The following is a 24,199-nucleotide window of genomic DNA, read 5'->3' as shown; positions in this document are numbered from 1 at the left end:
TACCGTCTGAGTTTGATCCAACGGTCATGTTGCACCGAGACATGGACATGCCCATGCAGAGGGCGCCTAAACACCACCGAAGTCCCTCTGCTTCTCGAGGCACACGACATTGGTGATGCAGGGTGCAACCACCGGCAGAGCCCGCTCCCGGTTGATGGGAGCCAGCTCGTCAAAGACGGCGTCCAATGGCACGAATGGATTCTGGTGACGAAGCCCTGAAAGGATTCGCCCGGCTGCCCGACGACAGCCTGCAACCCCTCCTTGTCCAGCTCAGCCCCACCACCGCGCAGAGACAGCTCAGCTCCTCGGAGATATAGGTGAAGAAGGAGCCCCACCACCGCAGCTCGTTGAAGTTGACCGAGTGGTCGAACGGGTTTAGCACGACGCCCGGCATCGTCGTGATGGCACGATGGTAGGCATCACGCAGCCGCAACACGTGCATGGCAACTTGGTTCACCAAGTGGCTGAGGCGATCCTGGACCTCGTCACGATCGGCCCGCTCGCGCTCCAGACGGCTCCCCTGACGGCATATCATATCTCCTGATTTCTGGAGCAACGCCGCCGATGCCTCGAGCATCTTTGTGGTGGACGCCTGCCGCTTTTGAAGCTCCGTGAACTCCCGCACATAACGTAGGAGCATGGCACTCCTCTCCTCCTTGAGCTCACGGAGCTCCACGTCCTTGGCCCTGATCTCCGCATCCTTGGCATGGAGCTCCTATGTCAGGCGCCTCACCTCGGACTCCGTGATCTGCTGCACTGACATGGCACCAGGTAGAAGCAATGGGGAGAGGAAGCAAAGAGGGCGAAACGGCTGAATGCAATCTACGGGAAGGTGGAGAGAGCCAGCCGAGGAGCGGGGAATCTTTTGGTTTTCACCATGGTAAAACACCAGTCGACGACTTCTCACATCAGGGAGCAGTGGGTTTTTACAGGCGGAGTCATCGTGACTAATTGCTGACGCGCCTGCTCCCGTCAATCAAAAAATTAAAAATCCTGCCGCGCCTGCTCCCTTCAATCAAAAAATTAAAAATCCTGCCCAAACACCAGAGCAACACCGCGGTGGATATTTAAATTTACTTGCCGGCAAGTAGATAAAAAAGGGGTGAAAAAACAAATGTGGCGGCAGCCTAACTAATCGGTCGAACTAGCCCAACTAGCTACCAACCGTGTTTCACTGATGTACTCGGCGGGAAAGGTGGTCTTTCGTGATTTGACGACTCATTTACTTGCTTCGGCGCTACGACCGAGGACCCAAAAAACGCGGGTAGGGCGTCCCACGTCAGGAAGAATATATGCGTGCACCACCCGGGAGGACCCCGAAACCGCGCGGTAGGGTGTGCCACGTCTCGGCACGGAGGAAAAATGTGTGTGTAAAAATATACTGTATGAGACATGGTACCTATGGTTCGACCTCGGGACCCAGCCAGTCGGTCGAAAACACCGCACTAGCCACACAGCTTCATCATGCAAACGTGGCACGGTTAGCTCCGTCTCGACCAGCCACAACGTCTCTTGTTCTAGGCGATTCTTCTATTTTCCAAGCTTTTTTTAGTTGTAATAACACCACGACAAGCTAGCGCTGCTCTTCGTGTGTGCCCGTGCAAAGGTTAGACGATGGAGAGAAGAGAGATTGAGATCGCAGACCTGGGACCCACCAGTAAGTGAGACAACGGTCATGCACGTGTTGACGAGGCACTCCCTCTACTCTACTCAACACAAGTACTGTATAAAATCAAGTTATGGGACAAAGCCAACAACAGTTTGTTTTTTCAGGCTATCGACTTACGCTTTGTAGTCCAGGTTGCTAGTTCGAATCTCGTCTTTCAGATTTGTTAGTTTTGGGTCCAAATTTGATTAATGACAAGTGGGACCCCGTGTGTTGTTCCGATATTTCAGTGTAGGATGGTTTTTTTGAACAAACACGTTGCGCAGTTAGACAAGTAACGGCACGAGTTACACGTATTTTGCAAGTTTACGAACAAGAATGATAGCAGCATAGAATATCACATCCACCCCGCAGCTTAGATACTATGGTGATACGAGTTTTTACACCATTGGAAGTGAGATCCAATGGTTTGGGAGTAGTCTTTGTGATTATGCGCAATTTCCCAACTCTCCAAAGGTTTTTTTTTGCAAATAAAACATTCAGGCCTCGTGTGTGCCGCTGCATCTTCAATCCAACGGCTCCCCGGTACTCATATTAGGTGCTCCCCGTAGGTTAATTACCCGCTACGGTGATATGAGCATCTAGGTCATATGATCAGTGATTAGATGGCACATGCATAGTACTTGTACTTTCTGCGCATAACATTCAAACCTCCTACTGTGGGCCGTCAGATCTCAGTGAACTCGTATCACCATAGAATCTACGGTGCGGGAGCACGTCATACTCTCCCGTGCGAGAAAACATAAGGTGCTATCGCAGCATGGATGCTACGGTGATACGAGCTTGGAGGTCGTTTGATCTGAGATCCAATGGCATCTGATTAGTCTTTGTGCTTGTAAGCAGTGGCCGAACTCTTTTGGGGCTTTTCTGCAAAAAACCATTTGAACCACCGAGGAGGTGTTGGGTCACAAATCCAACGCCTCCGAAGAGCTTGTATCACCAAAGCATCTAAGGTGTGGTAGCACATGTTATTCTTACATACGGGAGAATATGATGTCCTCCTTCATCTTAGATGCTACGGTGATACGAGCTTCGAGGTTGTTGGATATGGGATCAAAGGGCATCTAAGTAGTTTTTGTACAAATTGTGTGCAATTCTCAAACTCATCAAGGTTTCCTGCAAAAAAATTAAGACACATCATGTGAGCTGCTATATCTCAGATCTACAAGCTCCAAGCAACTCGTATCGGCATATAGCATCTAAGGTATGGGGGCACATGATATTCTCCCAGGGAGGAGGGGTGGGGCGTGCACAACCAATCGGTGGTTGGGAGGGTGGGGACGAATATAATCTAAACAACCCTAAATAGAGCTCCACAATTTTATCTAAGGTCAAGGGGTTGACCCCCGACAATCATAGCTCCGCCTAAACACAACATTTGCATGTACTATAGTACTAGACTTAATATTCATGTTTGAGTTTCATGTTCATTTTAAATATTGAACTGAGGACCATGGATGTCTTACATTTTACTCCCTTCGTTCGTAAATATTAGTCTTTTTAGAGGCTTCAAATGGACTGGCACATACAAATGTATATAGACATATTTTAGAGTCTAGATTCACTCATTTTGCTCCGTATGTAGTCACTTGTTCAACTCTCTAAAAGACTAATATTTAGGAATAGAAGGAGTATTTTTGAATTCGTGTCATACATGCATGGGTTGGAAAAATAGATGCACTATACTTATTGGATTGTTGTTGTGTTCGTGCGTGTGTGTCTCTGTGTGTGTGTGGGGGGGGGTCATATTCTTGATACATAAAAAATTTTTGCACCTCCATATTGTTCATCTTTTAAATTTGAATTTGCATTGGAAAACTTACTAGGGATACCATGAAATGTGAAATCCATGTTGAGATCACTATATCACAAACTCACTCTAATTCAACAACTCGTCATAAATTAACTACCACATTGAGATTAGTATTTGCAAGGAAAATACGGGTATTGTAATACACATAGATTCGTTCGGCAATTTAAAAGGCTCCTTTCGTATTCTCGAATGGTAGGACCCAACGGCGTACCAGCCAGACCTTGGCTCGTGTTGAACCTAAAAAAAGGGGCTCGTGTCCTTCGGTGGCGTGCGTGGTACGCACATTAGGCAACCCCAACCAGTCGAGCCTCAGCGTTTCAAGTCGAAATATCTGGCGGCCAGAATTCCAGCCCTAGGAAATTCACCTCATGTCCCCAGTCCATAATGACTACCGATGAACAACGGAGGATGCTTTAGTAACTAGACAACGTTACCTACCGTGCCGAGCATGGTTCAATTCCCTCATTCGCCGCTCGTCAAGGTCACCCGTCAACTGCATTGCCTAGTACTACTACTACTACACCAGGATGAGCACAGAATTGAGCCCGTTTGTTCGTGCCTAGTACTTGAGTTAATATATCAGGCAATGCATTGGTACGCAGGGATTATCATTTTACTCCCTTTTTCCGGTTTATAGGGCTTATCTCAAAATTTTAGTTTTCCCATTTTATAAGTCTCAATTTGGTTGTTCCCCATCACATGTTCAGATTTCAAGATGCAATAAATCATTACATGCAAGAATTAAGAGAAAATTGACCAATGCATGTACTTTATGCATGCATGCATTGCAATTAATGCATTCGTAAACACAATTTTTGAGGAAAACAAGCGCATTAATTGAGTGGTTTTAAAAAATTTTGAGGAAGACACCCAGCCGGAGTCTCAAGAACATAAGGCGCTTTGGGACGAGCTTGAACTGGCCTTGCGGGAAGACGCCGTGCCTGTCCCCGCTCCCATTCCGGCTCCCGTCGCCCTGACTGCGCCAGCGCCCATCCCCGTGGCATTGATGGGCCGGGAGCCGCACATTGTCGCCGAGCTTGATGCCACGGGTTTCAATGTCGAGCGCTCAACACGTTTAGCGTGCAATTAATTTCATGCAAAAAATAGTGCTAATCACATGACAACACGCAAATAATATCCTAGTAGTTAATCTCTGCATGCACTTAATATACTTCCAAATTAACGTGCATTGCACGTACACACTGACTAGTGCTGCTAGTACATGAAACTGGTGCCGTGACTTGTGAACGCGTCCAGATATGGTCAACGGCAACATCGCCCGCGAGTTCTTCCTGTTTGCCCGTGCGTCTAAACACAGAAGGGGAGGAGAGAGAGAGAGAGAGCACACATGGAACCCACCAGTAAGTGAAGGCGAATAGTACTAAAAATATATTACATGTTAGCCATTAATTAGGCTGTGGTAATATGAAAACATTATGTGAACAAAGGGGGTACAACGGACATTGCTATTTAACGTATGTTGCCTATTGACGTGCGGCTTGAAGGCCCGGTCGCATGTTCGATCCTCATCCTTTATTGTTTAATTTGTATATGGGTCCAAATTTGTTTCATGACATGTGGGCCCCTCGTTGTGTAGTTTGTAGCACTTTAATTTGTGGGTCAAAATTTGTTCCATTCCAAGTGGACTATCGGTGTGTAGTTTTGTAGCTTATTTATAATAATTAAAGAGAACAACATAGTTTTTTCAATAATACCATGGTGCAACGTTGAAGGCGAGAAAGGACGTGCGAGAGAGCGATGACCGAGCCAGAGGGAAATCAACTAGGGGAGTTGCGTGGGTTGCAACGGTGTTTGGAGTAGTTGTGGGCCGGATGCTACGAAAATATAATCTAAACCGACCGGAATAAATGCCTACACAAATTAATCCAAGGTTGGAGTGCCCATCGCAATGTAAATAGCTCCGGCTTTGCGAGGGATGGAGAGGTAGTAGCTTCAATGCGTGGAAGATATGGTGTGAGAAATGAGGTCGATCGAGAGACATATGATAGAGAGACAAAGTGAGTGTGGTCCGACATTCATTGAACAAATATATATGCTCCGGAGAGATATTGTCCGATTGAGCTTTTGGTAAGGGTGAGGGCTATAAGATAGAGCTTGAGAGATGATCCAGTCACAGACGTGTAGATATATTTTGTGCGTGGGAGGAAGCAAGGGGTCGTGCGATCGAAAGAGTGAGACGGGTTGGAGAGAGTGACCTAGATAGACGATGTGCGTGAGAGAGTATACAATGTGGATAGGTCGAATTGTGCTCAAACATGGTGATATATCATTTTTTTCCAAGAAAGAGCGAAGTCAATCGAGACATACGGATATATATATATATATAGAGAGAGAGAGAGAGAGATTGAGTGAGCGTGGCCCACCATGAGGTCGAAAGAGTGGCGGCGGCTTGGATGGACTGACCTAGATAGACAATCCGCGTGAGAGAGTATAGAGTGTGTCGATCGAGGCCCCAACAGGGAGATATATCATTTGTGTGTGAAAGAAAACGAGGTTAAACGAGACTCAGATAAAGAGAGCGAGATTGAGCGAGTGTGGACCGCCATGTGGAAGAAAGAGTGAGACAATCTCGAGGGAGTGACCTAGATATACAACGTGCGTGCATGCGCACGAGAGGTTGGGGGGCTAGATAGGCAATGAATGTATTTAGCACGAGAGGGTGAGAGGGAGGGGGAGAGAGAGAGAGAGAGAGCTCGGCATGGGGTGAAATGGCGGGTGTGTGAGGTAAATACATTTGGTAACAGGAGTGGAAGAAGGGGTTGTGTAGTTGAGAGACTTAGAGATCGAAACATGGAGAGAACTTAGAATGAACGTGTGCTGGAAACCGATAGCTTGCTAAGGTGGTTAGGAGAGGAAGATTGACCGATACAGAAAGTATGTACCGTTTGTGCGCGGGGGGGGGGGGGCTAAAAACATCATTTGAATGTACATAGTACGAGAATTAATATCGATGTTTCAATTCGGTGTACATTGTAAGATTTGAACCGAGGACCAGGCATACGGGTAATTATTTCGGATTCGTGCCATACTAAGTTTCGAAAAGTTGACATTGACTCAATTTGTTGTGCTATTTTGTAGGTCATATGTTTGAATTCATCCAAAAGTTTTCTCATTACCATGGTGTTCATCATATACATATGAATTTTTATTAAAAAAGTAGTGTGGATACAGTGAAATGCGAAATCCACGTTAGAATTGGAGATCGCTACGTGACACACACTCTAATTCAAATAACTAACTACGTGACACACACTCTAATTCAAATAACTAATTATGTGACACACTCTAATCCACGTTAGCATGGGTACCGTTTCGATTTTTTTTCAAATAACTCCTCATTAATTAATTTATAGTACTCCCTCTGTTCACTTTTATAAGACCTTGAAGACATTTCAGACAATGTGCAAAATAGTTCATTTTAAGTTGTCTGAAACGACTTACAAAAGTGAACGGATGGAGTATCTCGTTTCGAATGACTAATTATTGCAAGGAAAACACGGGCATGGTAATACATACATATTCGTTTGCAAATGAAAGAAGATTTGTTTGCATTCTCAAATGTAGGCACACCAGGCAGACCAGGGTCGTGTCGGGGTGGACGCTGCTTCGGTGCCTTAAAGGCAACTGCCCTTGGGTGACTGGCATGTGGGCTAGCCACCTGTTGGCCCCACATGTCATGGACACAAAGGCAGGTGCCTAAGGGACCGAAGCATAGTCCTGTCGGGGTGGTCGCGTGTGTCGGACGGATGCGTAGCACCCAGCCACCCACCCCCTCCCCCCCAAAAAAAGGATGACGACAATATAAGTTCGCGCTTCCATGTTTTGGATTGAAATATCTGGCGGCCCCGATTCCAGCCCTGCAAAATCTCTCTTCTCCACCGTCCCCTTCCATGCCCAGATTGCTCAAATCCCTAATTCGCCGCCATCCCTCGAATCGCCCCTCCTCTCATCTCTTTCCCCACCGTTCCCCACCTCTGTGTCGGACGACAACGACGAAGACGACGGTTGCTGAGGGAGTCCTGGATTAGGGGGTGTCCAGATGGCCGGACTATGACCTTTGGCCGGACTCCCGGACTATGAAGATACAAGATTGAAGACTTCATCCCGTGTCCGGATTGGACTTTCCTTGGCGTGGAAGGCAAGCTTGGCGATATGATATGAAGATCTCCTCCCATTGTAACTGACTCTGTGTAACCCTAGCCCTCTCCGGTGTCTATATAAACCGGAGAGTTTTAGTCCGTAGGACGAACAACAATCATACCATAGGCTAGCTTCTAGGGTTTAGCCTCTCTGATCTCGTGGTAGATCAACTCTTGTACTACCCATATCATCAATATTAATCAAGCAGGAGTAGGGTTTTACCTCCATCGAGAGGGCCCGAACCTGGGTAAAAACATCGTGTCCCTTGTCTCCCGTTACCATCCGCCTAGACGTACAGTTCGGGACCCCCTACCCGAGATCCGCCGGTTTTGACACCGACATTGGTGCTTTCATTGAGAGTTCCTCTGTGTCGTCACCCTTAGGCCCGATGGCTTCTTCGATCATCAACCACGACGCGGTCCAGGGTGATACTTTCCTTCCCGGACAGATCTTCGTATTCCGCGGCTTCGCACTGCGGGCCAATTCGCTTGGCCATCTGGAGCAGATCGAAAGCTACGCCCCTAGCCATCAGGTCAGGTTTGGAAGCTTAAACTACACGGCCGACATCCATGGGGACTTGATCTTCGACGGATTTGAGCCACGGCCGAGCGCGCCGCACTGTCACGATGGGCATGATCTAGCTCTACCGCCGAACAGCGCCCAGAGCGCCGCTCAGATGTCCGCTCCAATCATTAGCTCGGAGCCGACTACGCCAGTCGGGGACATTCAGTTGGACGCCGCCCCAGGAGCCGCAATCTCTATGGTGATAGAGCCGATTACCGGTTTAGTCCTTTGCGAGGCCAGTGATTCCAAGGTGCCGGACTGCTGTCCGGACTCCGAACCTTCCGCACCTCTTCCGATCGAACCCAATTGGGCTCCGATCATGGAGTTCACTGCCGCAGACGTCTTTCAGCACTTGCCCTTTGGCGATATCCTGAGTTCACTAAACTCTCTCTCTTTGTCAGGAGAGCCCTGGCCAGACTATGGTCAGCAGGGCTAGGATGCGGACAACGAAGAAATTCGAAACCCACCCACCACCCACTTTGTAGCCACTGTCGACGATCTATCCGACATGCTCGACTTCGGCTCTGAAGACATCAATGGTATGGACGCCGATGAAGGAGACGACCAAGAACCGGCACCTATAGGGCACTAGAAAGCCACGTCGGCATATGACATATACATGGTGGAGACCCCCAAAGCAGGGGATTGTGATGAAAAAACGGAGGACGACCCCTCCAAGAAGCAACCCATGCGCCGACGTCAGCGGCGCCGCTCTAAATCCCGCCAAAGCAAAAACGGCGAGTCCGGCACCGGAGACATCAACACCCCGGACAGTGCCGAAGACAACCCCCTCCAGCAGGACTCAGCGCAGGACGACGGAGGAGCCAGCCCTCACGAGAGAGTGGCAGACAGGGAGGTCGAGGACGACAATTATATGCCTCCCTCTGAAGATGAGGCAATCCTCGACGATGACGAATTCTTCGTGCCAGAGGATACCGTCGAACAAGAGCGTTTCAAACACAGGCTTAGGGCCACGGCAAGCAGCCACAAGAAAAAACAGCAGCAGCTTAGAGCTGACCAAGACTTGCTAGCCGACAGATGGGCTGAAGTTCTGGCGACCAAAGAGTATAAACTCGAACGCCCCTCCAGGAGCTACCCAAAGCGCAGCCTGCTACCCCAACTAGAGGAGGAAGCAACCAAACCTACATCACCAGCGTATGATGTGCCCGATCGGCCACCCCGTGGCCGCGACAGAGAGGCCTTTCTGCCCTCAACCCAAGCCGAACCCCGGCGCCGCTCCAAGAATACCGGAGCACGGGGAAACGCAATAGACATGCAAGACATATTGGAGGATAAGGCAAGGCAAACAAGATCGATCTACGGATCGCGTGGGCGCCCTACGTCACGTGACGATAACCGTCACGCCGGATATGATAAATACGGCCAGGACGAATACAACAGACAAAGCTCATCTGAGCTACGTCGCGATATAGCCCAGTACAAGGGCGCCGCAGACCCACTATGCTTCACAGACAAAGTAATGGATCATCAAATCCCTGAGGGTTTTAAACCCGTAAACATCGAATCATACGATGGCACAACAGATCCCGCGGTATTGATCAAGGATTATCTCCTTCATATCCACATGGCCCGTGGTGATGATCTACACGCCATCAAATACCTCCCGCTCAAGCTTAAAGGACCAGCTCGGCATTGGCTTAATAGCCTGCCAGCAGAGTCAATTAGTTGCTGGGAGGACCTGGAATCTGCATTCCTTGACAACTTCCAGGGCACTTATGTGCGACCACCAGACGACGATGACCTAAGCCACATAAGCCAGTAGCCAGAGGAATCGTCCAGACAATTCTGGACACGGTACCTAACCAAGAAAAATCAAATAGTCGATTGTCCAGACGCAGAGGCCCTTGCAGCCTTCAGGCACAACATCCAAGATGAATGGCTCGCCCGGCACCTAGGACAGGAAAAGCCGAAATCTATGGCAGCCCTCACGACACTCATGACCCGCTTTTGCATGGGAGAAGACAGCTGGCTAGCTCGTAGCAATAACATAACCAAGAGCCCTGGCAATTCGGATACCAAGGACAACAACGGCAGGTCACGTCGCAACAAGCACAAGCGTTGCATTAACGGCGACAATACTGAGGATACGGCAGTTAATGCTGGATTCAGAGGCTCTAAACCCGGTCAACGGAAGAAGCCATTCAAAAGAAACCCTCTGGGCCCATCCAGTTTAGACTGGATACTCGATCGCTCGTGCCAGATACACGGCACCCCCGAACAACTAGCCAAGCACACCAACAGGGATTGTTGGGTGTTCAAGCAGGCAGGCAAGTTAAGTGCCGAAACCAGAGACAAGGGGCTGCATAGCGATGACGAGGAGGAGCCCCGGCCGCCGAACAATAGAGGACAGAAGGGCTTCCCCCCACAAGTGTGGACGATGAACATGATATACGCAACCCATATCCCCAAAAGGGAGCGGAAGCGTGCTCTCAAGGACGTCTATGCGTTGGAGCCAGTCGCCCCAAAGTTCAACCCATGGTCCTCCTGCCCGATCACTTTTGATCGAAGGGACCACCCCACTAGCATTCGTCACGGCGGATTCGCCGCATTGGTCCTAGACCCAATCATTGATGGATTTCACCTCACAAGAGTCCTCATGGATGGCGGCAGCAGCCTGAACCTGCTTTATCAGGATACAGTGCAAAAAATGGGTATAGAGCCGTCAAGGATTAAACCCACAAAGACAACCTTTAAAGGTATCATACCAGGTGTAGAAGCCAGTTGTAGAGGCTTGTTTACACTTGAAGTGGTCTTTGGATCCCCAGATAATTTCCTAAGCGAAGAGTTAATCTTCGACATAGTCCCATTCCGTAGTGGCTATCACGCCCTGCTCGTACGAACCGCATTCACAAAATTCAATGCGGTGCCGCACTACGCATAGCAGTGCGGCCCCAACCCCAGCCCTCGCTAGATGGTGATCGGTACCACGCGTACATAATTACGCTTTGGAAATACCATGGGCATAAGGGGAGGGGCACAACTACGGCACGCCCAGAATGCGGCTCAACCGCACTAATGGGCTCCCTATTCTGTCGTTTCCTTTTTTTATATACTTTCAGGACCCAACTATTCGGAAGGCCTGTCCGGCAATACACTTGCCGAACACACGATGCAACAGCCAGGGAGAGAACAAGCGCGTCAAATGTCCAGGTGGTCTCTATAACGAGCTAAATACCCGTTTTACTTAAAGTCACGCAGCTTGCCCCTGGAGGGGGACATGTCAAATAATCCTATCTCTTGCTTATCGCACTATTTGTATCGTTCTGCTTTCATAGCAGCCCTTTTTAATAGACAATACATAGCTCTTATCTATTATTGTATTCATCTATTTTTATACAAATATGTTTAGTCATGACATTATGCAACCGTACACTTTGGTACGACCAATACACCAGGGGCTTAAGCACCCCATAACATGGTGTGAGAAGACCGAACACTCTCATGAGTGCGGCACCCCGGACTTATAGCACCATATGCATCGTCTCCGAATCATGTCTTGGGTCTATAGTTAGGTTTGCCCGGCTCCCATGTTTTGGTACCTTACGTTCCGCAATGTTGGCTAAGGTAGTGCTAGGATAAACTACTGTGATTGTGCCCTAGTTGAGCTGGGTTAACACCTCAGTAGAGAAAGCTAAAACTGACCATCATGATAGTGCGAGAGACCGGTCGCTGTTCGCGAGGTTTTTCGAGTCCCTAAAGACTTATGCCGCTTAGAGTGAGGATCCGGATTTTTCTGGCCTAGGCGTGGATAGCGCCCCGAACTCGGTCTTCCGAATACTAGGGGCTTCGCCGAAATTTAAAATTATAGAATTCTATGGCTAAGTGAGAGTGATAAAGCATTATAAGTCCGATGGCCTTGTTCGTTGTGCTGAGCGCCTCCCTAGATGGACCCAAGAATGGGAACAAGAGCGCTCGAGTTTATCCCGAACACCCCAGCACTCGTGGCATGGGGGTAGAAGCCGACGACTTGCATCTCTCAGATTGAATAAACGGCCGCACAGAAGGTAATATTTTAAATTAACAAGCGTTGCTTAGCGCATATGAACAAAGTTTTCAGCATACAGGATAACAGATGCGAGTCTACTAAAAAATTACATCTTTGGAGCATTCACCCGCTATAAGGCGGGCACCCTTCATGACGCCCTTATAATACATCTTGAGCTTGCGATACTCCTTGCCCGGCGGTGGCGCGTCCGTCAATAGCTTCTCAGCGTCCAGCTTGCCCTAGTGCACTTTAGCACGGGCAAGGACCCGACGGGCACCTTCAATACAGACGGAGCGCTTGATGACTTCAATCCATGGACAAGCGTCCACCAACCGCCGCACCAGACAAAGTAACTCCCAGGCATGGCTTCTCTAGGCCACAGCCGAACTATGAGGCCCTTCATGGCCTGTTCGGCCACCTTGTGGAGCTCGACTAGCTGCTTCAGCTGGTCGCTCAGGGGCACCGGATGTCTGGCCTCAGCATATTGAGACCAGAACACCTTTTTCGTCGAGCTCCCCTCCTCGGCTCGGTAGAACGCGACAGCATCATACACACTACGGGGCAGATCGGCGAACGCTCCTGGAGAGCTCCGGATTTGGGTAAGTAACAGATAATTCTCTTTTATATGCTTGCTTTGCATAAAGAATTCCTTACCCGCCGCTATTTTATTTATCGCCTCGATCTCCTGGAGGGCCTTCTGGGCTTCGGCCTTAGCGGTTTTGGCACTCTCAAGAGCCAAGGCAAGCTCGGACTCTCGAGTCTTCGAGTCACGCTCCAAACTCTCGTGTTTCTCCATGAGAGCCTGGAGCTCTTGCCGCACCTCCGCCACCCGCGCCTCCTGCTTCTCTCGCTCGGTGCGCTCCAAGGCCGCACTATTTTCGGCCTTGGACACCGCTTCCTTCAGGGTCGCCACCTCGGTCGTGGCTCCTGCAACATTCACGTTGGTCCTGTCATTATTTGCAACCAGGTATTTCTATATACATTTACATACGGTATTACATACCCTCCTTGTCCTCGAGCTGCTTCTTGGCACGGCCGAGCTCGTTCTCAGACCGCTCGAGACTCTCCTTCAATGCATTGACCTCCGCAGTCAGTGCGGCAGAGGTCAGCAGCGCAGCCTGCATTCCCATATTGACATATTTATGTTAGACTCCTGCGTATATCTTTTTAGATCCTCAGCTCGGCTTTTCTTTCCGAACACCAAACTGAGCATCAGGGGCTACTATCTATGCGGTAACATTTTTATATGTTTTGAATACATACCTCAAAGCCTGTTAACAGGCTTGTACAGGCTTCTGTCAGCCCGCTCTTGGCGGACTGAACCTTCTGAATCACCGCACACATAACAGTATGGTGTTCCTCGTCAATGGAGGCACCGTTAAGCGCCTCCAGCAAATCGTCTAGTGCCTCCGGTTGGACGGAGGCCGTCGGCGTCATAGGAGTGCCCTTCTTGCGAAGGCGCCGCCTACCGGTCTCTGGAACCGTTGATGGTTCCGGAGCGGTGTCCGACCCAGAGCCAGACTTAGATCCCTCTGGGGCTTTACCCCCTTTGGGCCTAGAGTCCGGGAGGTCACCTTGCGGCGCCTCCAGGACCACCTCCTCCTGGTTTAGTCCCTTTTGGGACTCCACCTCGGCGTCGTCCGCAGGAAGCGGGGAGGAGGCCGTCGGAAGTGAAGCACTATTCACATCCGACGAATCCAGGGAGCCGCTCGATGAATCACCGAGCTGAGCCTTGGGCGGACTGCATGATTGAATTCAGCATCAGAAAATACCGAATAATAGAGGAGCGCCATAAGTTATTCGGGTATTCGGATGCTTACGATTTTGCCAGGGGCTTGACCCTGGATGGACATTCCTCCCCGCCGTCTTCGGCATCGGAGGCGTAGTTCGGCAGAAGGGTCCTCCCCTTCTTGGACCCTCCGGCCTCCCCAGTTGGGGCGGCCTTCCTTTTCTTTCCTCCCCCCGTTGGAGGGGGGAGGCTTATTCTTCCTCCTCCTCATCTTCAGAGGCGGAGGGTGCTTCGGTGTTGTCAAGCGACGAATCCGACGCCACCAGGCGTCGGGAACTCTTTCGAGTCCCCGTGATCTTCTTCTTGGCCTTCTTCTCCGGCACCACGTGAGGTGCCGGAACCAGCAGCTTCGTTAAGCGAGCGTCCGCTGGGTCTTCGGGCAAAGGAGCTGGACAGTTGATCTATCCGGCATTCTTCTGCCAGTCCTGTTAAAGGGATGGGGGTTTAGATCCCGCATAGAATCAAATCTATGGAAAACAAATACCCCGTAATGGGAACATTAAGCTCACCGCGCTGGCTTGGCGCTTGGCGCAGAATCCGCGATCCTCGGTGACGGGAGGGGAGACCTCGGAGCTCTTGAATAGCACCTTCCAGGAATCCTCGTGCTTTGTGTCGAAGAGCCGGGACAGAGTCTGGTGCTGGGCCGGGTCGAACTCCCACAAGTTGAAAGCCCGTCGTTGACATGGGAGAATCCGACGGAAGAGCATGACCTGGACTATGGTGACAAGTTTAACCTTCCTGCTGATCAGGTCTTTGATGCAGGTTTGAAGTCCGGTCACTTCTGCCGAATTACCCCACAACAGGCCCGTCTCTTTCCAAGATGCGAGCCGTGTGGGGATGCTAGATCGGAATTCGGGGGCCGCTGCCCATTCAGGGTCACGCGGCTCGGTGATATAGAACCACCCCGATTGCCACCCTTTTATGGTCTCTACGAAGGCGCCCTCGAGCCATGTAACATTGGCTATCTTGCCCACCATGGCGCCTCCGCACTCCGCTTGGTGGCCGCCCACAACCTTCGGCTTGACGCTGAAGATCTTCAGACATAGGCCAAAGTGAGGCTGGATGCGGAGGAAAGCCTCGCACATGACGATAAACACCGAGATGTTGAGGATGAAGCTCGGGGCCAGATCGTGGAAGTCCAGGCCATAGTTGAACATGAGCCCCCGAACGAACGGGTGAAGAGGAAAGCCCAGTCTACGGAGGAAATGGGGAAGAAATACAACCCTCTCATGGGGCCTAGGGGTGGGGATGAGTTGCCCCTCATCTGGAAGCTGGTGCGCGATGTCGTCAGACAAGTATCCGGCCTTCCTCAACTTTTTAATTTTTCCCTCCATGACGGAGGAGGCCATCCATCTACCTCCCGCTCCGGACATGATTGGAAAAGGTTCAGGTGGGAAGTGCGGACTTGGGCGGTGGAGCTCGAGTGCGCAGGGATGGATAAGCAAAGGAGGAAGAAGGCGTAAATGGAAAGGGTAAATCCTTATCCCCTTACATGGGCGGCCGAAACTACAAGCCCCCACCAGCCTAATAAAACTCGCTTATCTTCCAAGTGCCATGGTTAATGGAGCGGTTGGGTAACCCACGCCCGTATTAATGAGAATCTCGGAATAAGGGGACACGATCTCTGCTTTGACAAGAGGTGCCAAGGAAACCGCCTCGCTAAACGCGTTGAGGTGGAACAGTTAAACGATTCGATTAAAGGCTTGGCCGTGGCGTGATGTCACGCTGCGGAATACATCAGCAGATTAGATTTGTGCAGATATTATTCTCTCTACAGTGGTATGTGGAACTTGTTTTGCAGAGACGGACACTATCCTTGTGTTCAACATCTTCTATGAAGTATTCGGAGGAGGAACCCGCCTTGCAATGCCGAAGACAACTTGTGCGCCGGACTCGTCATCATTGAAGCCTGGTTCAGGCGCTACTGAGGGAGTCCTGGATTAGGGGGTGTCCGGATGGCCGGACTATGACCTTTGGCCGGACTCCCGGACTATGAAGATACAAGATTGAAGACTTCGTCCCGTGTCCGGATAGGAATTTCCTTGGCGTGAAAGGCAAGCTTCGCGATATGATATGAAGATCTCCTCCCATTGTAACCGACTCTGTGTAACCCTAGCCCTCTCCGGTGTCTATATAAACTAGAGAGTTTAAGTCCGTAGGACGAACAACAATCATACCATAGGCTGGCTTCTAGGGTTTAGCCTCTCTGATCTCGTGGTAGATCAAGTCTTGTACTACCCATATCATCAATATTAATCAAGCAGGAGTAGGGTTTTACCTCCATCGAGAGGGCCCGAACCTGGGTAAAAACATCGTGGCCCTTGTCTCATGTTACCATCCGCCTAGACGCACAATTCGGGACCCCTACCCGAGATCCGCCGATTTTGACACCGACAGTCGCACTTCACCACCGCACCGGAGCTACCTCATTTATGCCCTCGTCCACCGCACCGGGTGGTCCACCGACAACGTCGGCCGCCGCAACCGACGTGCCTCACATACATCGAGTTCCACCGCATTAGGTGCGCTTCACCGACGTCATCTCCCAGCTCACCGGGGCTACTTCACCGAGCACATCATCGCACCTCCGCCCCCCGAGGCCGTTGGGGCTTCACCAACGGTCTCGTCCACCGCATCATAGCGCTCCGCTGCAACTCAAGATCTGCATTCGTGCGGGGCCAGCCAACGCCAGCGCATCACCCTCAACGGCTCTGAAGTGACCCACACTCTAGCTAGACGAGCATTCCCAAACGCCGGCCCGAACTAGGTATCCACACATCACTCCCTTGTGCACTGTTCCGACGATGTTTGGATATCCTTTCACTGCTCTCTTAGCTTACATGCCTATGCAACTCTGACTTTAACTCTTATTTCTTCTGGAGATATCATCTGAAACAAGCAAATCCATTTTTTAGCGAAGCATGACGGTGCTACGGGATCTGGTACACATCCTGCACACCCGTATAACCTTGTAAGTATCTGTCCTCCGGTACAACATCAAGGTCGATTCCTCTTATTTGATCAACCATTCGCCGTGTCAAAAATGCAGATGGGGATGCAAGGAGCACAAGGCCTGCACATCCAAGCAAGTGGTAACATGGACTTGTACATGGAACATCCCAAGCGCAAGCAGAGCTGCAGTGAGCCTGTACAACGAGCTAGCGTAAGTCCATGCATTTCATTTAATTCGTACTGTCATTCGTGTATGATTTGTGTGCAGTGGCTGATCCACGAATTCAAGTTACCAGGGGCGAACATTTAACTTAAAAAATATGAAGGCACTTGCACTTCTGAAATCAACATAACTTGAGAAATGTGAAGCTACATGCACTTTGAAAACCAGCTAATGATCCAAAGTAGTTCAGATTATAAACACTAAATGATGCAAGCACCAAAAAACACAAAATGCAACATGGTGTACAAGGACTACAAACATGGTCTGTACCTGCTTGAATTATTCGTTCTCTGGCTGAAAATATCGAAGTGTAATTGCACGTATAACCAGTGCGCAAACTGCATATCAATATATCTATCCTGCACAAGTAATCCAATAGTTTCAAACAACAGATTAGGAAGTATTTATGTTATGTTGTCATGATACAGGGACTTTCTGGTAGATGGCCTTGATGTTTCCTCAAGCTATGAAAATGCACTATAATTTTCTTGTCATCAATGCCTGGAAATATTTGTCTCTCTTAACATAGTAGATCATCATTAGACACTAAATCCTTCAATTAGCTTGCAAAATGCTTGCATTAGATCCCTCTTTAGAAAATATATGTTCATCACCAGGAGCATGTAAAATGTTTGCATCAAATCCTTCATTAGCAGTCTGTTCATTAGACACTTCAGGCTCAAGAACAACATGATCTTGTATGTTTGCACCAGAAACTTGATTAGATACATCAGATTCAGTCAGTTCAATATTGATTGGGGGAGTTATAAAATAAGTAGAAATTGGTTTCATTTTCTCATAGATTACCTACATACAAGCAGTTTTACAACACCGTCAGGTTTAACTATTGGCCAGAAATTGAAGAATTGAATTAGATATAATCAGGGATGTGATGTACCTGCTCGTTGCGCATGCTACTCTTGCAAGCTGTGACTGTCCGTTTGCGCAAGCTCGATGCCATGCCCGTGCTGCCGCTGCTGCCTCCCACGCAGGCTACACCCAGGGTTGGATCTTCATCTTCTTGTCCTTCCGTTCGCTTGAAGTCCGACGACCGCCCTCCAATGAGGGCGCGAGGAAGTGATGTGTCGGTCTGTCCAGCGGCGGCTAGGTTAGGAGCGAACAAGACTCGAGGCTGGAGTGAATTAATTGGGATTTTTCCTGCTGTCGAGCGATATGGGAGGCGCTCGTATGGGCTCCGAGCCTGCTATAGGATCTGCCTTGCACTTATGTTATTGGCCCATCCAAATTGAAAAAAAATTCTTCATTTTTTTGCGTTGGGATGAACAAAACTAGCGTGGGCCAACCTGGACGACTCAAACTAGGTGCACACTTTCCAGCCACCTAAGGCGGCCGCCCATACCAGCCCCTATGGTGGCGTCGCCCCTTTTTGCGTGTATGATTGGATAGTGAAAAATGTTCCAGTGGCGCTTTTGATTTACCCATAGAATGGTTGAATTGCTTGTTTCTATGAGCTGAGTTCGCCAATAATGTGAAGGATGCCAGTCTTCTCATCCTATTGTAGATTGCTTAGATCTCGATATGCCAAAAGTAATCGCATGAAATATACAGTAATAGCCAGTGTGATGTGTTTGGCTACAACTAGTCTGACTACACGTCCTCATATAACATATCAAGGACGCACCATCTTACCAGATTAACCATTCGACTTACCCATGCAGTGTGGGAAGAAAGAAGTATTGGGACTGCGTAACCAAGCAATTGATGCCATGGACTCCTTTGTACAACCTTGTAAGCGAAAAAGAAGTTGCAGTGTGACTGTACAAAGAACTAGCGTAAGTTCAGTTACCTGCTTCTCGGAATTTTAGTTAGCCACTTATTGCAAAATTGTTCAATTACATTGCTTGGCTTAATTTAGTTTGCTACGGATTACATAATGGCACAACCTGTTAATCATATTGTAGACTGCACCTATCTATGTGTTTGATACTTACTGTTAAGAATTACCGGTTTGCCTTAACTTAAATATCTACTTGTTTGTTTAACTGCTTTGCTGCTGCAACAGCGGGTTACAATGATGTTAATAACTACTGTACTTTTCAGCATCCAATTGAAACTCTTTAATTCCTTGTTTGTTTAACTGGTTTGCTGTTATAACTCCCAGTTGAGATGTTTTGCTAACTTAACTTTTCTGAATCCAATTGGAACTTTAATGGAAAAACAGGTTAGCCCAAGATCAAAGAGCGAGGTCCCCATGGACGTTGCATCATCCCACAGCAGTGGCACCGGCCCAATCGTGCATTATGAATTGCCAACTGCTGATGCTCTAGAGGCTAAACTAGTGGTAGAAAGAGATTCTGCTTCTGCACTTAGAGATGAAGTTGACATGTTGAGGAAGCAAACAGCACAATCACAAGCAGTACTCAAGACAACCATTAAATATTTGGTGGATTTCAAAACGAAGCAAGCTAAGAATGACCAGATTGTTAAGGTCCTGAAGGAAAAAAGGAAATTAAATTCCTACTTGGTAAATCATATGTGAAATGTTCTTTCCATAGTTGAATAACCTTTGTGTTGTCTGTTCATGTAATCAATCAAACCATTTGTTTTAGAGATCATGTAATAATTGTTTTTTTTTGTTTTTTGGTTTGTAATTTTATTTGAGCACAAGTCTGTATTAATTGATAAGACTCGGAGACATTTCATTTGGATTGCTGTGCCAGACCTACAAATATGCCAATCGGGCTGAATGTGCATTCAGCAATAGTAGTAGTATAGCTGGACCATAAGTGGCACGCATCGGAAAGGTCCAAGATGCTAGCTAAAAAAAGGATGTTGTTGTAGCCAAAAAAAAGTACAGCGGTCTGGCTTATGTATGTTAGTTGATATTATTGATCCATATACTCTATAAGTGTTTATATGTCTGTTAGTTCTGTACATTCTTGGTTGATTGACTCGGTATTTGAATCTTGATACATCGCTTGTGTACATATCTAAATGGGAGTACACATTATGCTGCGTGTGACATTTGAGTTGGACATGAAGTGTTCCAAATATTCAAATTCACCTTAAACTGGATTCTAGTTTCTGAATTTGAGTATCTGCATTTGTATACCATATTCATATATGACAGTGGAATACATCTTTGTCGTCCTTTTGAAGATATATAAAAACACATAGAATGATTTATAAAGATTCATATAGGAATACAAAGTGGATACGAATTTAGTTGCCAGGGTAAACGTGGATGCTTATTGTACCAAAATTCGGAAGAAGCAAAAAAATGTCCACTCCCACGTCGGCTGCCCGAAGCCAAGTGTTTGGGAGATGGAAATTACTGTCTACCCATTACATGGACAATCCATCAGCCCGATTTCCACTGCTCTAAATAGGGGTAGGTTAGTAACTTCAATTAGACGTGACATGACCGCCTCTGAGCCCATTCCGACATGGTGGGCGTCAAACATGGGAGGCAAAACACATTTGATTCAAGCTCGTCCAAAAGACCTTTGTTTCTCCCTCCATTCCCCATTCATACACGGTGGGCGGCAAAACAAACTCGACTCAGCCGAAATCGATGTAGGCAAATATTTTCAATAGGGGCAGGTTTGTAACTTCACTCAGATGTGACCCAACCGCCCTACCTATCAGCCCCGTTCATATACCGTGGGCGCCAACCATGGGCGCCAACCACCCTCTCCTCGCTCGAAATCGCTCTGGGAAAATATTGGCGAGATGTGAGATTACCATTCTATCCCCAACCGACGAGACGTCCAAATTTTAAACGGGGCTAAGTTCGTAACTTTCCCATATTTCAGACAGGCGCGTCCCAAAAACATGGTTCCCTGTACCTCTCCCTCCATTTTCCCATTCATACACCATCCACGCTAGAACACCCCATCCCCACACCAGCCTCCGTCCGCCACCCCATCCATTGCCGCCGTCCTCCACCACATCCATCGCCACCGTCCTCCACCATGCCAGAGCGCCTACCAAGACCGCGTCGTCCACTGCTAGAGATGGATGTTTATCATCCACGACGACGGACCAATAGCCTTGCATCGCGTCCTTTCGCTTCATCGGCACCGTCGTCCTCTTTGCCGGGGCCGCTCACACGACCTTCTCTTCCACCACAACGGGACTTATCCCCTGATGCACCCGTCTACCGTCGCAGATCTGCTTCAACGCCACCGACAGCCATCGCAACCCCGATGCCTATACGACGCCACAAGAGGGGTGGTACTTCATATCTCTTCAACTTTTTGATCTCAACCAGAAAATAGATCTTAACTTGGTTACTCTAGTTTCTTTTCAGCTCTTAGAATTAGTTCTTAGTTCGAAGCAAACAATGGATGCTAAATATCATTTCTCCGGTTTGCAGCTTCAAATCTGCCATGGCACAGCCATAATACGGTTTAATTGATCATGCTTAGGGTTTAATTGATCATGTTGGTTCCATGGTAGTTTCTTTAATAGAAATCGGAGGGGAAACCCTCTTTTGCTAAAAAAAATATGCTTAGAGTTTCCCCCTTTTATGATCTCTATACGATTAGAATACTTCTTCGTGTCATAATAACACTGCTCCACCCATCAAGCTAAACAAGCTTAGATGTTCAAATATGAATCTGATATTATTAAAACAGAGTTGTTTAATTGGTCAGCTAAATGTTCCTAAATTAGTTTTGAAAATGCATGTTCGTTGCTCGGGTGTGTATCTCTACAGGGTGCCCACGGTGGGCCGGCCCACCCTGAGATTTTGGGTCATCCCAGGCCCCGATTCCCCTCTGTTCTGCTGCGCGCTTCCAATCTCTACTCGCCCCCAGCCGCCTGCCTCGCCGGTGACTTGCCGTCCCCGGACGACATGACTCTAGGAGGAGACGCCGTACTAGCAGGAGGCTAGGAGCCGCTCGCCCAACAACGTCACCGCTGCCCGGGCGCGCCACCGTGCCTACCTTCCCAGTCCGTTCAGGGCTCAGGCGTGCAGCACCCACCAAGCCAACCTGATTTATCCTGAGATATGTCCTCAACACTCAGCAGCCACTCCTCATCACCCATTTTCTAGTTGATTCATTACTCATTAGGCAGGACTATCATTAGGGTTTGTTGTGTGCTCATTGCTACCTACACTTAATGGTTCAGATGTATTTCGGTAATCTTTAGTACCTCTAAAGTTCACAAGGTTTTCAAAATTCCGGCCCTCGGAACAGAAACTAGTCATTTTGGATTGTTGGTCGTAGTGACATTGACCCAGATTACTACTGCAAGCCATGTTTGTTGACAATTTTACTTGTCTTTCTTACTCATTTGATATAATATCCAATTATTCATGTCGATTAGTGGCAAACAATAAGTGCTAGACAAACTTCTTCATTCAGATTTTGGACGGTCTCTTACTGCAGTTACAATTCTGCATACTTGTCCTAATAAGCTCACAAGTAAATGATTGATTCAGTACATCTATGCTTGCCTTGTCATATTTGTTGTCAATATTCTTTTAGGGTGGACCACCCTATTTCTAAATACTGGAACCGTAGACATGAGTGAATAGTATTTATCTATGTGATCTCTTCCATCATGTGTGGGTAACGAACACTGCATTGCATAGAAAGAAAGTGTCATTTCTAGCTTTTACATAGGTTTCGATCTTTTACATGGAATACAATCTGCCTACTTCCTTTGTGTCGCACTACCAACACTCCACCCTTGAAGCTAAACATTACGCCACTCATAATTGCTTAGTTTATTTGTTCAAATACGAATTTCATATGATTCTAATGTTCCTACTTCAGTTTTGAAATGTGTGCCTGCCTGTTATAGAGACATAAGCGGTTTGTATTTCTGTGTGTGGTCTGGTCAGCACGGTTGGGGAGGTGAACTTTGCATATGCAGGGGCTTATAGGGAGACACTCTCCGAGTTGAATCCGCAATGCATTCCATAGATAATCTTGACTACTTTTTATGTTTTCATGAATCTCATATTCTGAACAGCATCATAATGATTATGAGCTTGCGCGCATGAAAAGAATAAAGCAGAACAATGCCATGGCTGTCAAACTTGGCATTAAGGGACTGAAATCAAGTCTGGATGCAATGCAATGCAAACGCTCTCCACCTACAGATTCATGCTCAAAATATGATCCTAACAGTGATTCTGAGCTAGAGGGAGATCTAAGTCAATGTAGCTCCCTAGTGGAGGAGTCAGAGGAAGATGCCCTATCTTATTCACCCATCAAGGTACTTGCTCTAACTTTCCAAGGTTACATTGCTCGCACATATCTTGCAACTGATGCTTTGCATTGCTTCTACTTTGTTGAACTGCCATTAACTTAGTTTACACATCGTGTATGTGAATACGCCCTGCCTATCCATTTTCAATACATATTCCATCTGTCATCATATCATATTTATCCATTCAAATGTTGTTCTTGTGTATCAGACGTTCAAAAGGAAGAGGGCGATTGCTGATCGTGGAGGAGCATAAGCAAAGTATTTGGAAAAGGTAGTGGCACCTGATAAATCAAATAGCCTACTAGGTGTAGTTGCAATATCACCTGACCCACAAAATACCCCAACTCTAGCAGACTCTAGCCCTACTACACTGGTCATTTCTGATGCCCCAACTCAACACACCCCAACTATAGCAAACAGTATGATTATGCCAGTTGACATAGCACCAGCTGTACGACGCAAAACCCCCATTCCAGCAAGGAGTACACCAAATCCAGTTGCCAAATCCCTTTTCGAACCAGAGAGATCCCCAATTGCAGCAAATAGGACCCCTGTTCCATTTCTTCCCAGTTTAGAAGATGAAACTTATGTTGTTGTCAGGAACTTTGTGCGCATCTTTCCTTCATGGAAATATTATACCGCAGACACAGAACAATTTCCAGTCTTCCTCCGCAACTTACGTGTAATGTTATACATGGTCATTACTGCATATGTTTCTACTGACAGAAGACACAAGATTTCATTCTTTTAAATAGGCGAGGAGCAAACTGGATTGTGATGACGAGCAAGAGTTGGTTGCGCTTTTCAAGCACTTGTTGATGAAGTATCGTTCCTACCTG

This window comes from Triticum aestivum, chromosome 4B (assembly GCF_018294505.1).
Source record: "Triticum aestivum cultivar Chinese Spring chromosome 4B, IWGSC CS RefSeq v2.1, whole genome shotgun sequence".
In the NCBI taxonomy this organism is placed as follows: Eukaryota; Viridiplantae; Streptophyta; class Magnoliopsida; order Poales; family Poaceae; genus Triticum; species Triticum aestivum.
This window is presented reverse-complemented; position numbering follows the sequence as displayed.